Genomic DNA, 20,845 nt, shown 5'->3' on the forward strand with positions numbered 1-20,845 from the left:
GCTGGAGCTCTGATCTTTCATGTATATACAGTCTTCCCTCCTATTCATGTGGGATTGGTTCCAGGATCCCCTATGGATACCGAAATCTGTGGATGCTCAAGTCTCTCATACAAAATGGTGTAATATTTGCACATAACTTACACACATTCTCCCATATACTTTAAATCATCTCTAGATTACTTATAATATCTAATAAAATGTAAATGTTATGTAAATAGTCTGGCATGCTGTCAATTCAAGTTTTATTTTTTACAACTTTCTGAAATTTTTATTTTTAAAATATTTTCTATATATGGTTAGTTGAATCCACAGATGCAAAACCTGCAGATACGAAGGGCTGACTATATGTTTATAATTGCTATATATTGTTGGAGAGTTGACTCTTGTATCAATATATAAAGTTCTTTGTCCCTTGTATTAATTTTTGACAAAGTACAATTTTTTTGATATTAGTATAATCACTCCAGATCTCTTTTTGTTAATATTTGCATGGAATCTCCTTTTTCCATACTTTCACTTTCAACCTATATGTGTTTGTAGATCTAAATTGGGTTCTGGTAGCCCATAGTGGATCCTGTTTTATATCCATTCTACTTATTTTTACATTTTGATATGGGAATTTAATCCATTTACATTTAAAATAAGTACTGAAAGGGAAGGACTTACTTTTGCCGTTTTGTTATTTTCTGTAGCTCTTACAGCATTTTCCCCTCATTTACTCCATCACTGCTTTCTTAATTTTTCAGCCATTTTTTGTAGTGACACCTTTTAATTCCCTTCTCATTTCTTTCTGAGTATACTCTATAGATATTATTTTTGTGATTACCATGTGAATTTCATATAATATCCTAAAATATAATAATCTGTTTTAAATTGATACCAACTTAACTTCAATAGCATACAAAGTTCTACTCCTTTATAGCTCATCACCCCCACTTTATAACATATTTATGTATTTTGTACACAGTAGCTAGATTTATAATTATTTTTCTCTACATGTTTTTTAAATTCTGTAGAAAAATTTTAAAATATAGTTGGCTAACCAATAATCACATTTTCATACTTGTCTATACATTTACCTTTACTGAGGATATTTATATTTTCAATGGCTATGAGTTACTGTCTTGTGTCCTTTCATTTCAGCTTGAACTATTCTGATTAACATTTCTAGTAGAATAAGTCTAGTGGTAATGTACACCCTCAGCTTGTGTTTTTCTGAGAATGATTTAATTTCTCTCTCATTTTTGAAGTATATTTTTGCCAGATATAGAATTTTTGATTGACAGTTTTCTTTTTTTCTTTCAGCATTTTAATATATGATCCCAATGCTTCTGGCTTACAAGGTTTCTGCTGAAGAATACTTTAATAATCTTACTAGAGATCCCTTGTACATGATAAGTCTCTTGCTATTTTCAGGATTCTGTCTGGTGTTAGAGTTTGACAGTTTGATAGTAATGTGTCTGGTTGTGGGTCTCTTTGGGTGCTTCTTATGTGAAGTTTTTGGAGCAACTTGGATTTGTATGTCTTTTACTCAGATTTTTAAAAAATTTTTGGCCAATTATTTCTGCAAATAATCTCTGCACCTTTCCTTTCCTTTTTATTCTCGGGACTTCCATAGCGTATATATCAATCCACTTGATTGTGGCCTGTAAGTACTTAGGTTCTGCTTACTTTTCTTCATTTTTTTCTTTCTTTTCCTCAGACTTGAAAATTTCAAATGTCACATCTTTAAGTTAACTTAATCTGTTTCTGCCTGCTCAAGTCAGAAAACACTGACTTTTTGAACCCTTCTAATGATTTTTTTTAATTCAGTTATTTAATTTATATCTCCACAATTTATGTTTGATTCTTTTTATCATTCCTATCTCTTTGTAAACATTCTAATTTTGTTCATGTATAATTTCTCTATTTATTTTACTTTAGTTCTTTGTCTATGTTTTTCTTCAGCTCTTTGAATATATCTAAGATACATGTTTTTAAGTCTTTGTGTAGTATGTCTGATGCCTTTGTTTCCTCGTGAATGCTTTCTGCCATTTTATATTCTTCCTTTCAATTTACCATATTTTCCTTTATCTTTGAATGTCTTGTGATGTTTTGTTGAAAATTGGGCATTTGAGAAAACAGCCACCTCTTCCTGTCTTTGCAGACTGGCTCCTTGCCATGAAATGCCTTCATTAATTATCAAGAAATATTATGAGACTTGGGATCAGCCCATGGTGAAAGCTTAAGGTATTCTCAGGTCTTTTATGTTCACGTATCTTGTCTGTCTTTTCTGTGTGTATGTTCTCTTTTTCTTATACATGCCTGCTTTTGAATGTCTTAATTAACTGAAGAGTATGACCTTAGCTATTTCTCAGTGGCTTAAATGTTCTATCATATTCCTCTACATGTAATTTCTTGTCACAGGCATCTGAAGCTCTATATCCCCCCTCAACTTTTATGGGTAATCCCTTACTATTTACAGCAGCTTTTTATAACTTAAGAACTGAGCTGTGCCGCTTTTCCTATCTGAGCCCTGAGTGAGGCAGAAACGAAAATAAAACAGTTCCTCAGGTATTCCCCAGACAGGTAAACATTACAAATAAGATTTTCTCATTACCCAGTGGTTCAAGGGAGGCCATTGGGAATTAGGCCATTGCTTCCTCCTGACCATGCTGTATCATGGAAAGGAGGAGTTGGAGCAAGGGTAAATAAATACCCCATGAAATTTCCTACTGCTCTGAATGTGGCTTTTTGTTAATTGGGAATTCACTTGGTTTCTCTAGACCTTTGACTATTTTCGAGAGTAGCTATAAACTTATTTATAAGTTTATATGAGTGTGAAGTTTTGTCCCAACATGCACAGAGATTCTTGGCAAAGATTGGGGACTTATTGTTCCTAGGAAGTTAAGAAATTTCTGTCCAAATATTTGTTGACAATTAAGCTAAGGAAAGATTGCAGTGGTCACATATGAGAAAGAATACAGACATTACAGAATTAGTTCAGAAAAAAATCACTAAACAGAGAATAACAACTACAACAAAATAACAAATACTCAGAGGGGAGAAAATATGATTCCTGTGAAATACTCTACTTACCAAAATCAGAATACACATTTTTCTGAAGTTCACACTGAATATTTTCAAGGTTAAACCATACAATACATCTCTAAAAAAAGATATACAAATGGGCCATAAGCAAATGAAAAGATGCTCAGTATCATTAGTCTTTAGGGAGATGCAAATAAAAAACACAATGATATAACACTTTATACTCACTAGGATGGCTATAATAGAAAAGAATGAAAGAAGAAATATCACATGACAGAAGTCAGTCCCAAAAGGCCACATATTTTATGATTTAATTTATATGCAATGCCAACAATAGGAAAATCAAAACAGATTGAAAGTAAATTTGTGGTATCTAGGGCTTGAGCCTGACGGTATTGAAGAATTTGGGTATGGGGTTTCTAAAGCCCACAGAATTATATACTTCAAAAGGTTAAATTTTATCATACGTCAATTATATATTGATAAAAGTGTGCAAATGCATTTCATTCTTCTAATAAATCAAAAAAATCAATAAACCATCTCAGTAAAAGCAGAAAAGATATTTAATGTAACACCATTAATGTTAACACTGTCAGAAAAGAAAGTATAGAAAACACTTCTTATCATAACAGATTATTTAACAGAATTTAGTAAACAGTATTCTTAGTAATGAAATGGTGAAATATCCTTTTTAAAATCAGTTAAAAAACATGATATCTACTATACTACAGTTATTCAACATAGCTCTAAAAGTGCTAGTCAGTGTGGTAAGACTAGGAAAATACACTAAATGTAGAAGGATTTGAAAATAAAATAAATAATTAAAAAATGTATCAGTATGAAAGACTAGAAGATAAATATTAATATACAAGATTTAGTTGCACAAACTAGCAAGAGCTATAGAATCTAATTTTAAATTATGAATCATTTAAAAAATGTAACAAAAGTTTTGCTATGACTGATTCATACACACACACACACACACACACACACACATCTATATATGTAATTAATAAGTTTTTGGAAGACACTAATACTACCTAAATAAATAAAGGCAAATGCCATTTTCATTGAAAGGAAGATTCAATACTATAGATACTGAATCTCCCCAACTTGATTTGAAGTGTCAATGCAATTTCAATTAAAATTACTGCCCAAAGGTAGTGATATCAGAAAGATGGCACAGTACAGGGTCCCCAGTCCTGTTTCCCTCCCAGAACCACTGAATTAGCAACTATCCACAGATGAGAATGTCTTTGAGAGAGTAAACCACACACACAAAAAAAGAAAACAAGAAAAAGTGCATTGGAAAGAATAATAGGAATGGTTTCAGTTTATTCACATGCCAGTCTCCCAGGTTGTCTCAGTACCCTGTTGAGTGCAGTCCCCTTGGCCTGTGATTTCTCCAGTGGAGGAAAGAGACACTCAGGTGAATATTCAGATTCTCCACTGTTCCAGGGTGCTGCCTGAGAGGGCTCTTTCTGATTTCCCTCACAAAGAATATGGGGGGAATTGGTATGGTTAGACCACCTGGAACAAAGTAAAAGGGAGATCTCAGTAACTGATGCACATATCTTGATATTAGGCCCATCGCTCTATGTCCCCAGGAGCTGCCACTCTGATCAAGACCTTAGCAATGACTTTACCCAACTGAGGAGCCGTCCCAAACAGCCAACCTGGCTGCAGAACTCCTCCAATTAGTCCCACAATACTGGGGAGTCCAATCAGTATCCCTTCCTCACCAAGGAGCCCAACTAATGGACCCATCTGACCAGAGAGCTTACTCAGGAGCCCCATCTGACCAGGGATTTCAGTCAGTAGGCTTACCTAACCAAGGAACATAGTCAGGAGTTCTGTCCTACTCCAGAGATCAGTCAAAATCACCACCTAACATGAGGCAAGTGACAGGCCCTTCCCAAGCAGGGAACCTCATCAGTGGTCCCACTGACTAGTGAGTCTAGCCAGTAGCCCTGTCTGACCAGAAAGCTTAGTCAACAGTCTTGCTCAACCAGTTAACCTTGCTAGCAGTCCCAACCAGCAGCAGAGCCTATGACCCTACCAGATCATGAAGCCCAGCCAGTTGGCCCTACCAAGCTGTGGAGACTTCCAGATGCCCCAACTGACTGCAGATATCATCCATCCAGCCCTACCAGAATGCAGAGCACAGCCAGCCAGAAATGACTGACAGAAGACCACTGGCATTGGGTTCTACCAACATGCAGATGCTACCAGCTGGCTTGCACAGAACCCCAGGTTGGGCTGACTGGTGAAGTTATTTCTTTACTGAAGACAATCTCTAGAGAATGGAAGAGGTGATATCTTCCTCAAATGTACAAGCAAATGATACAAGGTTATGAAAATAATGAAGAATTGGGGAAACATGACAACATGAAAAGAAACTAATAAAGTTCCAGAAGTTGACTTTAAAGAAATAGAGATCTAAGAATTGGGTGACAAAAATTCATAATAATTGTCTTAATGAAGCCTAATGAGCTACAAGAGAACATAGATTGACAGCTAAACAAAATCAGTAAGCAATATATTAACAAAATAAGAAGTTCAACAAAGAAATAGAAAGCATTACAAGAAGAAAAACAAAACAAAACAAAAAACAAAAATACTGGAGCTTAAGAATGCAAGTAGAGGAGGAGCTTCAAGACGGTGGAAGAGTAAGACATGGAGATTGCCATCCTCCCCACAAATACATCAGAAATACATCTACATGAGGAACAACTCCTACAGAACACCTACTGAACACTGGCAGAAGACCTCAGACTTCCCAAAAGGCAAGAAACTCCACATGTACATGGGTAGCACAAAAGAAAAAGGAAAAAACAGAGACAAAAGAATATGGATGGGACCAGCACCAGTGGGAGGGAGCTGTGAAGGAGGAAAGGTTTCCACACACTAGGAAACCCCTTCACGGGCAGAGACTGCAGGTGACAGAGGGGGAAACTTCAGAGCCACGAAGGAGAGCACAGCAACAGGGTTGTGGAGGACAAAGTGGAGAGATTCCCAAACAGAGGGTCGGCACCAACCAGCACTCACCAGCCTGAGGCGATTGTCTGCTCACCCGCTGGGACGAGTGGGGCCTGGGAGCTGAGGCTCAGGCTTTGGAGGTCAGATCCAGGGAGAGGACTGGGGTTGACTGCGTGAAAACAGCCTGAAGGGGGTTAGTGCACCACAGCTAACCAGGAGGGAGTCCGGGAAAAAGTCAGGAGCTACCGAAGAGGCAAGAGACTTTTTCTTGCCTCTTTGTTTCCTGGTGTGTGAGGAGAGGAGATTAAGAGTGCTGCTTAAAGGAGCTCCAGAGATGGGCGCGAACCATGGCTATCAGCATGGACCGCAGAGACAGGCTTGAGACGCTAAGGCTGCTGCTGCATCCATGAAGAAGCCTGTGTGCAAGCACAGATCACTATCCATACCTCCCGTCCTGGGAGCCTGTGCAGCCCGCCAGTGCCAGGGTCCCGTGATCCAGACACAACTTCCCCAGGAGAACACATGGTGCGTCTCAGACTGGTGCAACATCACGCCAGCCTCTGCCACCACAGACTCATGCAGAACTCCATAACCTACCCTCTCCCCAGCCTGACTGATCCAGAGCCCACAAATCAGCTGCTCCTTTAACCCCATCCTCTCTGAGCGAAGAACAGACGTCCTCAGGCGACATACACACAGCAGCGGGACCAAATCCAAAGCGTAACCCCAGGAGCTCTGCTAACAAAGAAGAGAAAGGGAAATCTCTCCCAGCAGCCTCAGGAGCAGCAGATTAAATCTCTACAACCAACGTGATGTACCCTGCATCTGTGGAATACCTGAATAGACAACATATCATCCCAAAATGAGGAGGTGAATTTTGGAAGCAACAATATAAATATATTTTCCCCCCTTTTTCTCTATTTGTGAGTGTGTATGTGTATACTTCTGTGTGATTTTTGTCTGTACAGCTTTGCTTTTACCATTTGTCTTAGGGTTCTGTTTGCCCGTTTTTCTTTTTTATTCTTTTTCTTTCTTTTTTTTTTTTGTATGGTTTTTGGCTCTTGTTATCATTGGTACATTTGTTTTCTGCTTTGGTTGCTCTCCTCTTTCTTTCTTTTTTATTACTTTATTTTTTTTTAAAAATAATTATTTCCTATTTTTTTATTTTAAAAATTATTTTATTTATTATTTATTTTTAGAAGATGTTGGGGGTAGGAGTTAATTTATTTATATATTTTTGCTGTGTTTGGTCTTCATTTCTGTGTGAGAGCTTCTTCTAGTTGTGGCAAGCGGGGACCACTCTTCATCGTGGTGCGCGGGCCTCTCACTACCGCAGCCTCTCTTGTTGTGGAGCACAGGCTCCAGACACGCAGGCTCAGGAGTTGTGGCTCACGGGCCTAGTTGCTCTGCAGCATGTGGGATTCTCCCAGACCAGGGCTTGAACCCGTGTCCCCTGCATTAGCAGGCAGATTCTCAACCACTGCACCACCAGGGAAGCCCTTATTTTATTTTATTTTATCTTCTTCTTTGTTTCTTTATTTCATTTTCTCCCTTTTATTCTAAGCTGTGCAGATGACAGTCTCTTCATGCTCCAGCCAGGCGTCAGGGCTGTGTCTCTGAGGTGAGAAAGCCAAGTTCAGGATGTTGGTCCACCAGAGACCTCCCAGCTCCATGTAACATCAAACGGGGAAAGTCTGCAGAGATCTCCATCTCAACACCAAGACCCAGCTCCGCTCAGACCAACAAGCTCCAATGCTGGCCACCCTAAGCCAAACAACTAGCAAGACAGGAACACAACACCACCAATTGGCAGAGAGGCTGCTTAAAATCATAATAAGGCTACAGACACCTTAAAACACACCACCAGACGTGGACTGCCTACAAGAAAGACAAGATCCAGCCTCATCAACCAGAACACAGGCACTTTTCCCCTCCAGCAGGAAGCCTACACAACCCACTGAACCAACTTAGCCACTGGGGACCTACACCAAAAACAATGGGAACTATGTAAGAGCACCCTGGGAAAAGTAGAGCCCAAACACACTAAGTTAGGCAAAATGAGAAGACACAGAAACACACAGAAGATAAGGAGCAAGATAAAAACCCACCAGAACTAACAAATGAAGAGGAAATAAGCAGTCTACCTGAAAAAGAATTCAGAATAATGATAGTAAAGATGATCCAAAATTTGGAAATAGAATGGAGAAAATGCAAGAAACATTTCACAAGGGCCTAGAAGAACCAAACAGCAAACAAACAGTAATGAACAGCAAAATAAATGAAATTAAAAACTCTCTAGCAGGGATCAATAGCAGAATAACTGAGGCAGAAGAACGGATAAGTGACCTGGAAGATAAAACAGTAGAAATAACTACTGCAGAGCAGAATAAAGAAAAAAAAATGAAAAGAATTCAGGGCAGTCTCAGAGACCTCTGGGACAACATTAAATGAACCAACATTTGAATTTTAGGGATCCCAGAAGAAGAAGAGAAAATGAAAGGGACTGAGGACATATTTGAAGAGATTATACATGAAAACTTCCTAAATATGGGAAAGGAAATAATTAATCAAGTCAAGGAAGCACAGAGAGTCCCATACAAGATAAATCCAAGGAGAAACATGCCAAGACACATATTAAACAAACTATCAAAAATTAAATACAAAGAAAAAATATTAAAAGCAGCAAGGGAAAAACAACAAATAACATACAGTGGAATCCCCATAAGGTTAACAGCTGGTATTTCAGCAGAAACTCTGCAAGTGAGAAGGGAGCAGGGGACATATTTAAAGTGATGAAAGGGAAAAACCTGCAACCAAGATTACTCTACCCAGCAAAGATTTCATTCAGATTTGACAGAGAAATTAAAACTTTACAGGCAAACAAAAACTAACAGAATTCAGTACAACCAAACCAGCTTTACAAAAAATGCTAAAGGAACTTCTATAGGCAGGAAACAAGAGAGAAGGAAAAGAACTACAATAACAAACTCAAAACAATTAAGAAAATGGGAATAGGAACATACATATCGATAATTACCTTAAATGTAAATGGATTAAATGCTCCCAACAAAAGACACAGACTGGCTGAATGGATACAAAAACAAGATCCGTATATATGCTATTTACAGGAGACACACTTCAGACCTAGGGACACACACAGACTGAAAGTGAGGGGATGGAAAAAGATATTCCATGAAAATAGAAATCAAAAGAAAGCTGGAGTAGCAATTATCATATCAGACAAAATAGACTTTAAAACAAAGACTATGACAAAAGACAAAGTAGGGCACTACATAATGATCAAGGGATCAATCCAAGAAGATACAACAATTGTAAATACTTATGCACCCAACATAGGAGCACCTCAATACATAAGACAAACACTAAAAGCCATAAAAGGGGAAATTGACAGTAACACAATAGTAGTAGGGGACTTTTATACCCCACTTTCACGAATGGACAGATCATCCAAATGAAAATGAATAATGAAATGCAAGCTTTAAATGATACATTAAACAAGATGGACTTAATTGATATTTATAGGACATTCCATCCAAAAACAACAGAATACACGTTATTCTCAAGTGCTCCTGGAAAATCTCCAGAATAGATCATATCTTGGGTCACAAATCAAGCCTGATTAAATTTAAGAAAATTGATCTTATCAAGTATCTTTTCTGACCGCAGTGCTATGAGACTAGATATCAATTATGGGAAAATGTTTGTAAAAAATACCAACACATGGAGGCTAAACAATACACTACTTAATACCCAAGAGATCACTGAAGAAATCAAAGAGGAAATCAAAAAATATGTAGAAAAAAATGACAATGAAAACATGATGATCCAAAACTGATGGGATGCACCAAAAGCAGTTCTATGAGGGAATTTAATGGTAGTACAATCCTATCTCAAGAAACAAGAAACATCTGAAATAAACAACCTAAAATTACACCTAAAGCAATTAGAGAAAGAAGAACAGAAACACCCCAAAGTTAGCAGAAGGAAAGAAAGCATAAAATGAGATCAGAAACAAATGAAAAAGAAATGAAGTAAACTATAGCAAAGATCAATAAAACTAAAAGCTGGTTCTTTGAGAAAATAAACAAAATTGATAAACCATTAGCCAGACTCATCAAGAAAAAAAGGGAGAAGACTCAAAACAATAGAATTAGAAATGAAAAAGGAGAAGTAACAACTGACACTGCAGAAATACAAAAGATCATGAGAGATTACAAGCCACTCTATGCCAATAAAATGGACAACCTGGAAGAAATGGACAAATTCTTAGAAATTCACAACCTGCCAAGAATGAAACAGGAAGAAATAGAAAATACGAACAGGCCAAACACAAGCACTGAAATTGAAACTGTGATTAAAAATCTTCCAACAAACAAAAGCCCAGGACCAGATGGCTTCACAGGTGAATTGTATCAAACATTTAGAGAAGAGCTAACACCGATCCTTCTTAAACTCTTCCAAAATATAGCAGAGGGAGGAACACACCCAAACTAGTTTTACGAGGCCACCATCACCCTGATACCAAAACCAGACAAAGATGTCACAAAGAAAGAAAACTACAGGCCAATATCATAAATTAACATAGATGCAAAAATACTCAACAAAATACAAGCAAACAGAATCCAACAGCACATTAAAAGCATCGTACACTATGATCAAGTGGGGTTTATCCCAGGAATGCAAGGATTCTTCAGTATATGCATATTAATCAATGTGATACACCATAATAACAAACTGAAGTAGGAAAACCATATGATCAACTCAATAGAGTCAGAAAAAGCTTTCAACAAAATTCAGCACCCATTTATGATAAATATCCTATAGAAAGTAGGCATAATGTGGCCATTCTCAACATAATAAAGGCAATATATGCCAAACCCACAGCCAACATGTCCTCAATGGTGAGAAACTGAAAACATTTCCACTAAGATCAGGAACAAGACAAGGTTGCCCACTCTCACCACTCTTATTCAACATAGATTTGGAAGCTTTAGCCACAGCAATCAGAGAAGAAAAAGAAATAAAAGGAATCCAAATTGGAAATGTAGAAGTAAAGCTGTCACTCTTTTCAGATGGCATAATACTATACACAGAGAATCCTAAAGATGCTACCAGAAAACTGCTAGAGCTAATCAATGAATTTGGTAAAGTTGCAGGATACAAAATTAATGCACAGAAATCTCTGGCATTCCTATACACTAATGATGAAAAATCTGAAAGGGAAATCAAGAAAACACTCCCATTGACCACTGCAACAAAAAGAATAAAATATCTAGGAATAAACCTACCTAAGGAGACAAAAACCTCTATACAGAAAATTATAAGACACTGATGAAAGAAATTAAAGATGATCCAAATAGATGGAGAGATATACCTTGTTCTTGGATTGGAAGAATCAACTTTGTGAAAATGACTCTACTACCCAAAGCAATCTACAGATTAAATGCAATCCCTATCAAACTACCACTGGCATTTTTCACAGAACTAGAGCAAAAAATTTCACAATTTGTATGGAAATACAAAAGATCCTGAATAGCCAAAGCAATCTTGAGAACGTAACATGAAGCTGGAGGAATCAGTCTCCCTGACTTCAGATTATACTACAAAGCTACAGTAATCAAGAAAGTATGGTACTGGCACAAAAACCGAAATATAAATCAATGGAACAGGATAGAAAGCCCAGAGATAAACCCACGCACATATGGTCACCTTATCTTTAATAAAGGAGTCAGGAATGTACAGTGGAGAAAGGACAGCCTCTTCAATAAGTGGTGCTGGGAAAACTGGACAGGTACATGTAAAAGTATAAAATTAGTTCACTCCCTAACACCATACACAAAAATAAACTCAAAAGGGATTAAAGACCTAAATGTAAGGCCAGACACTATCAAACTCTTAGAGGAAAGCATAGGCAGAACACTCTATGACATAAATCACAGCAAGATCATTTTTGACTCACATCCTAGAGAAATGGAAATAAAAACAAAAATAAACAAATGAGACCTTATGAAACTTAAAAGTTTTTGCACAGCAAAGGAAACCATAAACAAGACCAAAAGACAACCCTCAGAATGGGAGAAAATATTTGCAAATGAAGCAACTGACAAAGGATTAATCTCCAAAATTTATAAGCAGGTCATGAAGCTCAATATCAAAAAAACAAACAACCCAATTCAAAAATGGGCAGAAGACCTAAATAGACATTTCTCCAAAGAAGATATACAGATTACCAACAAACAGATGAAAGAATGCTCAAACTCGTTAATCATTAGAGAAATGCAAATCAAAACTACAATGAGATATCATCTCACACCAGTCAGAATGGACATCATCCAAAAATCTAGAAACAATAAAGGCTGGATAGGGTGTGGAGAAAAGGGAACTCTCTTGCTCTGTTGGTGGGAATGTAATTTGATACAGCCACTATGGTGGACAATACAGAGGTTCCTCAAAAAAATAAAAATAGAACTACCATACTACCCAGCAACCCCACCCCTGGGCATATACTCTGAGAAAACCGTAGTTCAAAAAGAGTCATGTACCACAATGGTCATTGCAGTTCTATTTACAATAGCCAGGACATGGAAGCAACCTAAGTGTCCATCAATAGATGAATGGATAAAGAAGATGTGGCACATGTATACAATGGAATATTACTCAGCCATAAAAAGAAACAAAATTGAGTTATTTGTAGTGAGGTGGATGGACCTAGAGTCTGTCATAGAGAGTGAAGTAAGTCAGAAAGAGAAAAACAAATACCATATGCTAACACATATATATGGAATCAAAAAAAAAATAAAATGGTCATGAAGAACCTACAGGCAAGGTGGGAATAAAGACAGAGACCTACTAGAGAATGGACTTGAGGATATGGGGAGGGGGAAGGGTAAGTTGGAGCAAAGTGAGAGAGTGGCATGGACAAGTATACACTACCAAACGTAAATTATATTGCTAGTGGGAAGAAGCCACATAGCACAGAGCAATCAGCTCGGTGCTTTGTGACCACCTAGAGGGGTGGGATAGGGAGGGTGGGAGGGAGGGAGATGGAAGAGGGAAGAGATGCGGGGAGATATATATATATATATATATATATATATATATATATATATACACATATATATGTATAACTGATTCACTTTGTTATAACACAGAAACTAACACACCATTGTAAAGCAATTATACGCCAATAAAGCTGTTAAAAAAAAAGGGACACAGTAAATGAAGAGGATTTTTCCCCCCTTAGGCAATTAGACTTGAGAATTTTTGTGTACAAGGGGGGAAATGTCACCAGAAGGAGAAGACAGAGATAAAATAAATAGGAAAATAATTAAAGAATTCCTTTCAGATGAAAATTATTTGGAACCAGAACATAAAAGGATTCATTTTCAACAAGAGGATGAAGTCCGATTCATATATATGGGCGGCAAGAATTGAGGGCATGAAGGTAGGTTGTTTGTGTCTATAATAGGAGTTTGAGGTGATTCATTTCTATTTGTAAAATAGAAGGTGAAGTCATCTTCATGAGTAGTCAAAATTTGCTCTCTTATTTCCCTCATGATTATTTTCTTTTGTCTAACTCCTTCCAAAAACCAGGTAGTAAAGTAAATAACATGTATTTTTTTAAAACAAGAATCCAATTAAATTATTTTTTTTTCAATAAAGAGCTTCAGCATCATCAACCAAGCAGAAGAAAGAATTAGTGAACTCAAAGAAAGGTCATTTGAAATTTCCAGTCAGAGGAACAAAGAGAAAATGAATGAAGATGAGTAAAGAAAGTCTGTGGGACTTATGGGACAACATCAAAAGGAGCAATATATACATTATGGGAGTCCTAGAAGGGGAAAAGAGAGAGAGAGGCAGAAACCATATTTAAAGAAATGATAGTTGAATAATCCCAAATTTGGGGAGGGAAATGGGCATCCAGATTCATGAAGTCCAAAGGACCACAAATATGTTGAAACAGAAGAGAGTTAAACTAAAATGTATTACAATTAAATTGTCAAAATCAAAGGAAAAGAGACGTTTGAATGCTGCAAGAGAAAAATAACTAGTTGCATACAAGGTAATTACAATAAGATTCTGAGCAGATTTCTCAGCTAAAACCATGTAGGCTAGGAGAGAGTGAAGTGATGTATTCACAATAGTGAAAACCAAAACTTGCCAACTGAGAAACTATTTCAGAAAAAAATTGTCCTTCCTATGAAAGGAAGACCTGAAGACTTTCCAAAATAAACAAAAATTCTGGGAGTTTGTCATCACTTGATCTTCTTTAAAAGAAGTGCTAAAGGGAGTTCTTTGAGTTGAAATGAATAAATATTAAGCAGCAACATGAAAGCATATGAAAAACAAGTCTCACTAAGAAAGGTACAGTCATACCTCAGAGATATTACAGGTTTGGTTTCAGACCACTGTAATAAAGCAAATATCACAAGAAAGCAAGTCACAGAAACTTTTGGTTCCCCAATGCATATAAAATTTCTGCTTACACAATACTGTAGTCTATTAAGTATGCAATAGCATTATGTCTATAAAACAATGTATACATATTGATTTTTTAAAGTTTATTGCTAAAAATGCCAACCATCATTTGACAACACAAGGTTGCCAAAAGCCTTTATTCATTAAAAATGCAGTATCTGCAAATCTCAATAAAGTGAGACACAATAAAACAAAGTATTCCTGTAAATATACAAACACAGAATATTGTAATACTCTAATGGTAGCACATAAATCATTTTAACCCTAATATAAAAGTTAAAAGTCAGGTTTCCCTGGTGGCACAGTGATTGAGAGTCCACCTGCCAATGCAGGGGACATGGGTTCATGCCCCGGTCCGGGAAGATTCCACATGCTGTGGAGCAGCTGGGCCCATGAGCCATCGCTGCTGAGCCTGCATGTCCAGAGCCTGTGCTCCACAATGAGAGAGGCCACAACAGTGAGAGGCCCATGTATCGCAAAAAAAAAAAAAAAAAGTAAAAAGTATTAAGAATAACTATTATCACAAAATACTTGACAATAGACAATATAAAAATAAATTCAGAAATTAATAATATAAAGTGTGTGAGGGGGAGTAAATTACAGAGTTTTCACATGTTATTGAAGTTAAGTTCTTACCAGATTAAAATAGACTATTATAACAATGAGTATTTCAAAGGAAACATCTTGGTAAATACAATGAAAAATCCTGCAATAGATACAAATAATTAATATAAGAACAGGAAGAAATGAAATAAAGAATAGAAATGAAATAAAGAATTTGAAAATGGGCAGAAGAACTGAATAGTCATTTTTCCAAAAGGAAATTCAGATGGTCAATAGGCACATAAAAAGATGTTCAACATCACTAATCATCAGAGAAATGCAAATCAAAACCACAATGAGATATCACCTCACACCAGTCAGAATGGCTATCATCAAAAAGAACACAAATAACAAATGTTGGCACAGATGTGGAGAACAGGAAACACTTGTACAATGTTGGTGGGAATGTAAATTGGTGCAGCCACTGTGGAAAATAATATGAAGGATTCTTAAAAAACTAAAAATAAAACTACAGTATGACCCAGCAATTCCACTCCTGGGTATATGTCCAAAATAACAAGGACACTAATCCGAAAAGATACATGCCCCACAATGTTCATATCAGCATTATTTACAGTTGTCAAGATATGGAAGCAACCTAAGTGTCCATCAACAAATGAATGGATATATATAATAGAATACTATTCAGCCATAAAAAAGAAGGAAATTTTGCCATTTGCAGCAACATGAATTGATCTATTAAGTGAAATAAGTCAGAGAGAGAAAGACAAATACTGTGTGATATAACTTGTATGTGGACTCTAAAAAATACAACAAACTAGTGAATATAACAACAAAGAAGCAGACTCTCAGATATAGAGAACAAACTAGTGGTTACCAGTGAGGAGAGGTAAGGAGGGAGGGGCAATATAGGGGTGGGAGAGTGGGATGTACAAACAGTTGGGTGTAAGATAGGCTACATGTATGTATTGTACAATATGGAGAATATAGCTAGTATTTCATAATAACTATAAATGGAGTATAATCTTTAAAATTGTGTAAAAAATTAAAAATGAATATAAAATGATAGAAAAATATTGACAACTAAAGTTTTTTTAAAAAGACAGACAAAATTGACAAACCTTTAGCTAGACAAACCAAGAGAAAAGAGAATAAATAAATAAACAAATAAATAAATAAATAAAATCAGTAATGAAAGAGAAGACATTAAAACTGCTGCCACAGAAATTAAAAAGGCCATAAGAAACTATTATGAACAATTATAGAGCAACAAATTCAAAACTTAGTAGAAATTAATTTTCTAGAAATATAAACCTACCAAGACTGAATCAAGAAGAAATAGAAAGTCTGAACAGATGAATAGCAAGGATATTTAATCATTAATCAAAAACCTTCCAAGTACAGCCCAGGAACAGAAGGCTTTACAAGTGAATTGTACAAAACATTTAGAGTATTCTAACTTTAAATTCTTCCAAAAAACAGAAGAAAAAGGAATACATCCAAACTCATTCATTAAGACCATCATCACCCTGATTCTAAATACAAAGACACCACAAGAAAATAAAACTACAAAATAGTATATCTATAAATATGGATGCAAAATTTCTTAATAAAATATAAGCAAGCAGAATTCAACAACCAATTAAGAGGATCAAACACCATGACCAAGTGAAATTTATCCCTAAGATGCAAGGCTGGTTCAATATACATAAATCAATCAATGTGATACACTGCATTAATGGAATGAAGGAAAAATATGGCATGATCATGTCAATAGATGCAGAGAAAGCATTTGACAAAATTTAAAACACATCCATGATAAAAACTCTCAACAGATTAATCATACAAGGAGCTTACCAAAACACAATAAAGGCCATATAGGAAAAGTGCACAGTGAGAACTTTGGTTTCTGGTTCCACACAAGAGGAGCTTGAAAGTCACCACTTCATTCTAACAATAAATAAAAAGCTGAACAGACCAAAAAATCAGCAACTCTTCTTGAATGCCAGCTTTATTCATAATTGTCAAAACTTGGAGGCAACCAGTAAGTATTTCAATAGGTGAATGGATAAACTGTGGTATAACCAGACAACGGCATATTATTCAGCACTAAGAATAAATGAACTCTCAAGCTATGAAAAATGAGGAGGGATTTTAAATGTGTATTACTAAGTGAAAAAAGTCAATCTGAAAAGGCTATATATTGTATATTTCTAACCATGTGACATTCTGGAAAAGGTAAACTATGGAGAAAATAAAATGATCAAAGGCTGCCAGGGGTATATGTGAGGGGAGAGATGAATGGGGAGAGAAGAGAGGATTTTTAGGGCAGTGAAAATACTCTGTATTATGTTATGATGGATAAATGTCACTATATATTTGTCAAACTTATAGAATGTATAACACAAGAGTGAACTTTAAGGGAAACTATGGATTTTGAGTGATTATGACATGTCAATAGTTTCTCCTTCTAAATAATGTACCATTTTGGTGGGTGATGTGAAATATGGGAGGCTTTGCACATGTGGAAGCAGGGTAGTATATGGGAAATCTCTGTACCTGCCTCTCAATTTTGTTATAAACCTAAAACTGCTGTAAAAAATAAAATCTAGGGCTTCCCTGGTGGCACAGTGGTTGAGAGTCAGCCTGCTGATGCAGGGGACACGGGTTCGTGCCCTGGTCCAGGAAGATCCCACATGCCGCGGAGCAGCTGGGCCTGTGAGCCATGGCCGCTAGGCCTGTGCGTCCGGAGCCTGTGCTCTGCAATGGGAGAGGCCACAACAGTGAGAGGCCCGTGTACCACAAATAAATAAATAAAATAAAATCTAAAATAAACCTTCAGCTAATATATTACTCAATATTTAAACACTTAAAGGCTTTTCTCTATAATCTGGAGCAAGGCAAGGATGCCTACCCCACCACTTCTATTCAACATAGTATTGAAATTCCTAGCTAAAGTAATGGGGCAAGAAAAAGAAATGGAAGGCAGCCAAATAAGAAAGGAATAATTAAAATAATCTCTGTTTGCGGATGACATGATCTTACATCTAGAAAACCCTAAAGACTCCAGAGAAAAACATGTTAGAATAAACAAATCCAGTAGAGTTGCAGGATACAAAATCAACATGCCCAAATCAGTTGCATTTCTATACACCAGCAACAAACTATCCAGAAAGAAATTTAAGAAAACACTCTCATTTACAGTAGCATCAAAAAGAATAAAATTCTGAAGAATAAGCCTGATCCAAGAGGTAAAAATCTTATACATTGAAAACTATAAAACATTGATGAAAGAAATTAAAAGACACAAATAAATGGAAAGATATCCTGTGCTCATGGATTGGAAGACTTAATATTGTGAAAATGTTCATACTACTCAAAGTGATCTACAGATTCAGTACAATCCCTATCAAAATTCCAAAGACATTTTTAAAGAAATATAATAAATAATTCTAAAATTAATATGGACTCCAAAAGACACCAAATAACCAAAGCAATTTTAAGCAAGAAGAACAAAGCTGGAGGCATCACACTTTCTGGTTTCAAAATGTATTACAAAGCTACAGTTACCAAAACAATATGTTACTGGCATGAAAATAAACCCATGAACACTTGGTCTTTTGCAAAGGTGCCAAGAATACACAATGGAGAAAGAATAGTCTCATCAACAAATAGTGTTCGAAAAAGTGGATATTTACATGCAAAAGAATGAAATTGAATTGTTATATTCTATTATATACAAAATAATTTTAAATATATTAAAGATTTGAACACAGTATCTGAAACTGTAAACTCCTATAAGAAAATATAGGGGAAAAGCTTTTTGACATTGACCTTGGCAGTGATTTCTTGGATACAACATCATAAGAACAAGCAACAAAAGCAAAAATATATAAGTGGGATTACAGCAAACTAAAAAGCTTCCTCACAGAAAAGGAAATGATGAACAAAGTGAAACGGTAACCTACAGAATGGGAAAAAAATATTTGCAAACAACATACCTGATAAGGGGTTAATTTCCAAAATATGTAAGGAACTTCTTAACAGAAAAATAAAAAATAACCCAATTAACAAATGAGCAAAGGACCTGAATAAACATTTCTCCAAAGAAGACATACAAGTGGCCTACAGTTATATGAATAAGTTGCTCAACATCACTAATTGTTGGAGAAATGCAAATCAAAACCACAATAAGATGTCACGTCCCACTTGCTAGGATGATTTTTATTAAAAAAACCCAAAAAACACTAAAGATGGCAAGTGTTGGCAATGTTGTGGAGAAATTGGAACCGTTCTACTTTTGAGGATGAAGGATATGTTTATTATCCTTATTACCGGTGATGGTAATATGAATGTTTACAAATGTACAAACTCATCAAATTCTATTCATTAATTATATACATTTTTGTATAACAATTATACCTCAATAAAATCACTGCAGTAATTTTCTAGAATTTCATAAGTTGATCATGCAAAGTACATGGAAGTGCAAAGGGCCAAAAGTTGCTGTGAAACTACTGAAATAGAATAATTATATAGAGATATGTATCCTACCAAATGTCAAGGCTTATTATAAACCTATACCAATTAAATCAGAATATTACTTGTGTAAGGATAGACACACTTAAAAATCAAAAAGGATATGGAGAACGAAAAGAAACAACAAATTTATGGATTCTTATATATTACAGAAGTTACATTAAATAATAGTGGGTAAAGAAGGAACTAGTCGAAAGATTATGCTAAGATTATTGGCTATCTATATGGAAAAGGTATGCATCTCTAATTCACAATATCAATTCCAGAAACATTAAAGATCTAAGTTTAAAAAGAAACAAAATTTTAAGCCCCTTAAAATAAAATATAAAGGAATATTTTTAAGCTATCAGGATAGGGAAGAATTTCTTAAGCAAATAAAAAGTACTAACTATAAAAGAAATGAGAAATAAATTTGGATGCTACATAATTAAGATATTTTGACAGTCAAAAGACAATCTAAAAATATGAAAAGATGACCAGCATATAAAGAGAAGATATTTATAACTGTGTAAAAAAGTAGTATTTGTATCCAGAATACAGAGAAAACAAATTAAAAATCCTGCTGAAAAATCAATCAAAAGACACTTGATTTAACATAAAAAGGGCATAAACAAGCATTTTATAGAAGAAAAATATGAATTGCCAATGAACATAAGAAACTCAATCTCAGAAAAGGAAGCAAAATAAGACTATAATGATATAATGTTTTATATAATTTAATTTCACAATAATAAAGAAATTTTACAATACAAAGCTTTGGAAAGAATGTGGATAAAAGGGAATTCTCGAACACTGCTAGTGGGAGTGTAAATTGGTCAACTATTTTATACAGTATTTTGGCGTTAGTAAAGCTGAACACACACATACCCTATGGTTCAGCAATACTACTCCTAGGTTACAGGTTTAAGCAAGTAAGAAAATATTAGAGGAAGAATACACTTAGTCATAAAAAAATAAAATCTTTGTGTTTTTACACATTCAGTAATTAACTTCATGATTATTTTATTAGTGGAATATGTGTATCCAGTATATTCAGTATGTATATTTATAATAAAATTTATTAAACTGACATCTGCATGGTAAAATTTGAGGCAGAGAGAGATATTTAGTTTCCTTGAATTATTCACTCTTTCTCTAATAAGTTGCATATGTTATAGAAAGTCCCTAAAATAATCATAACGAGTAAGTGCTAAAGTAGTAAAATCCAATATTATGGAGTACATAGTGTGATTCA

Source organism: Grampus griseus (assembly GCF_964374135.1).
Source record: "Grampus griseus genome assembly, chromosome: X".
Taxonomy (NCBI): domain Eukaryota; kingdom Metazoa; phylum Chordata; class Mammalia; order Artiodactyla; family Delphinidae; genus Grampus; species Grampus griseus.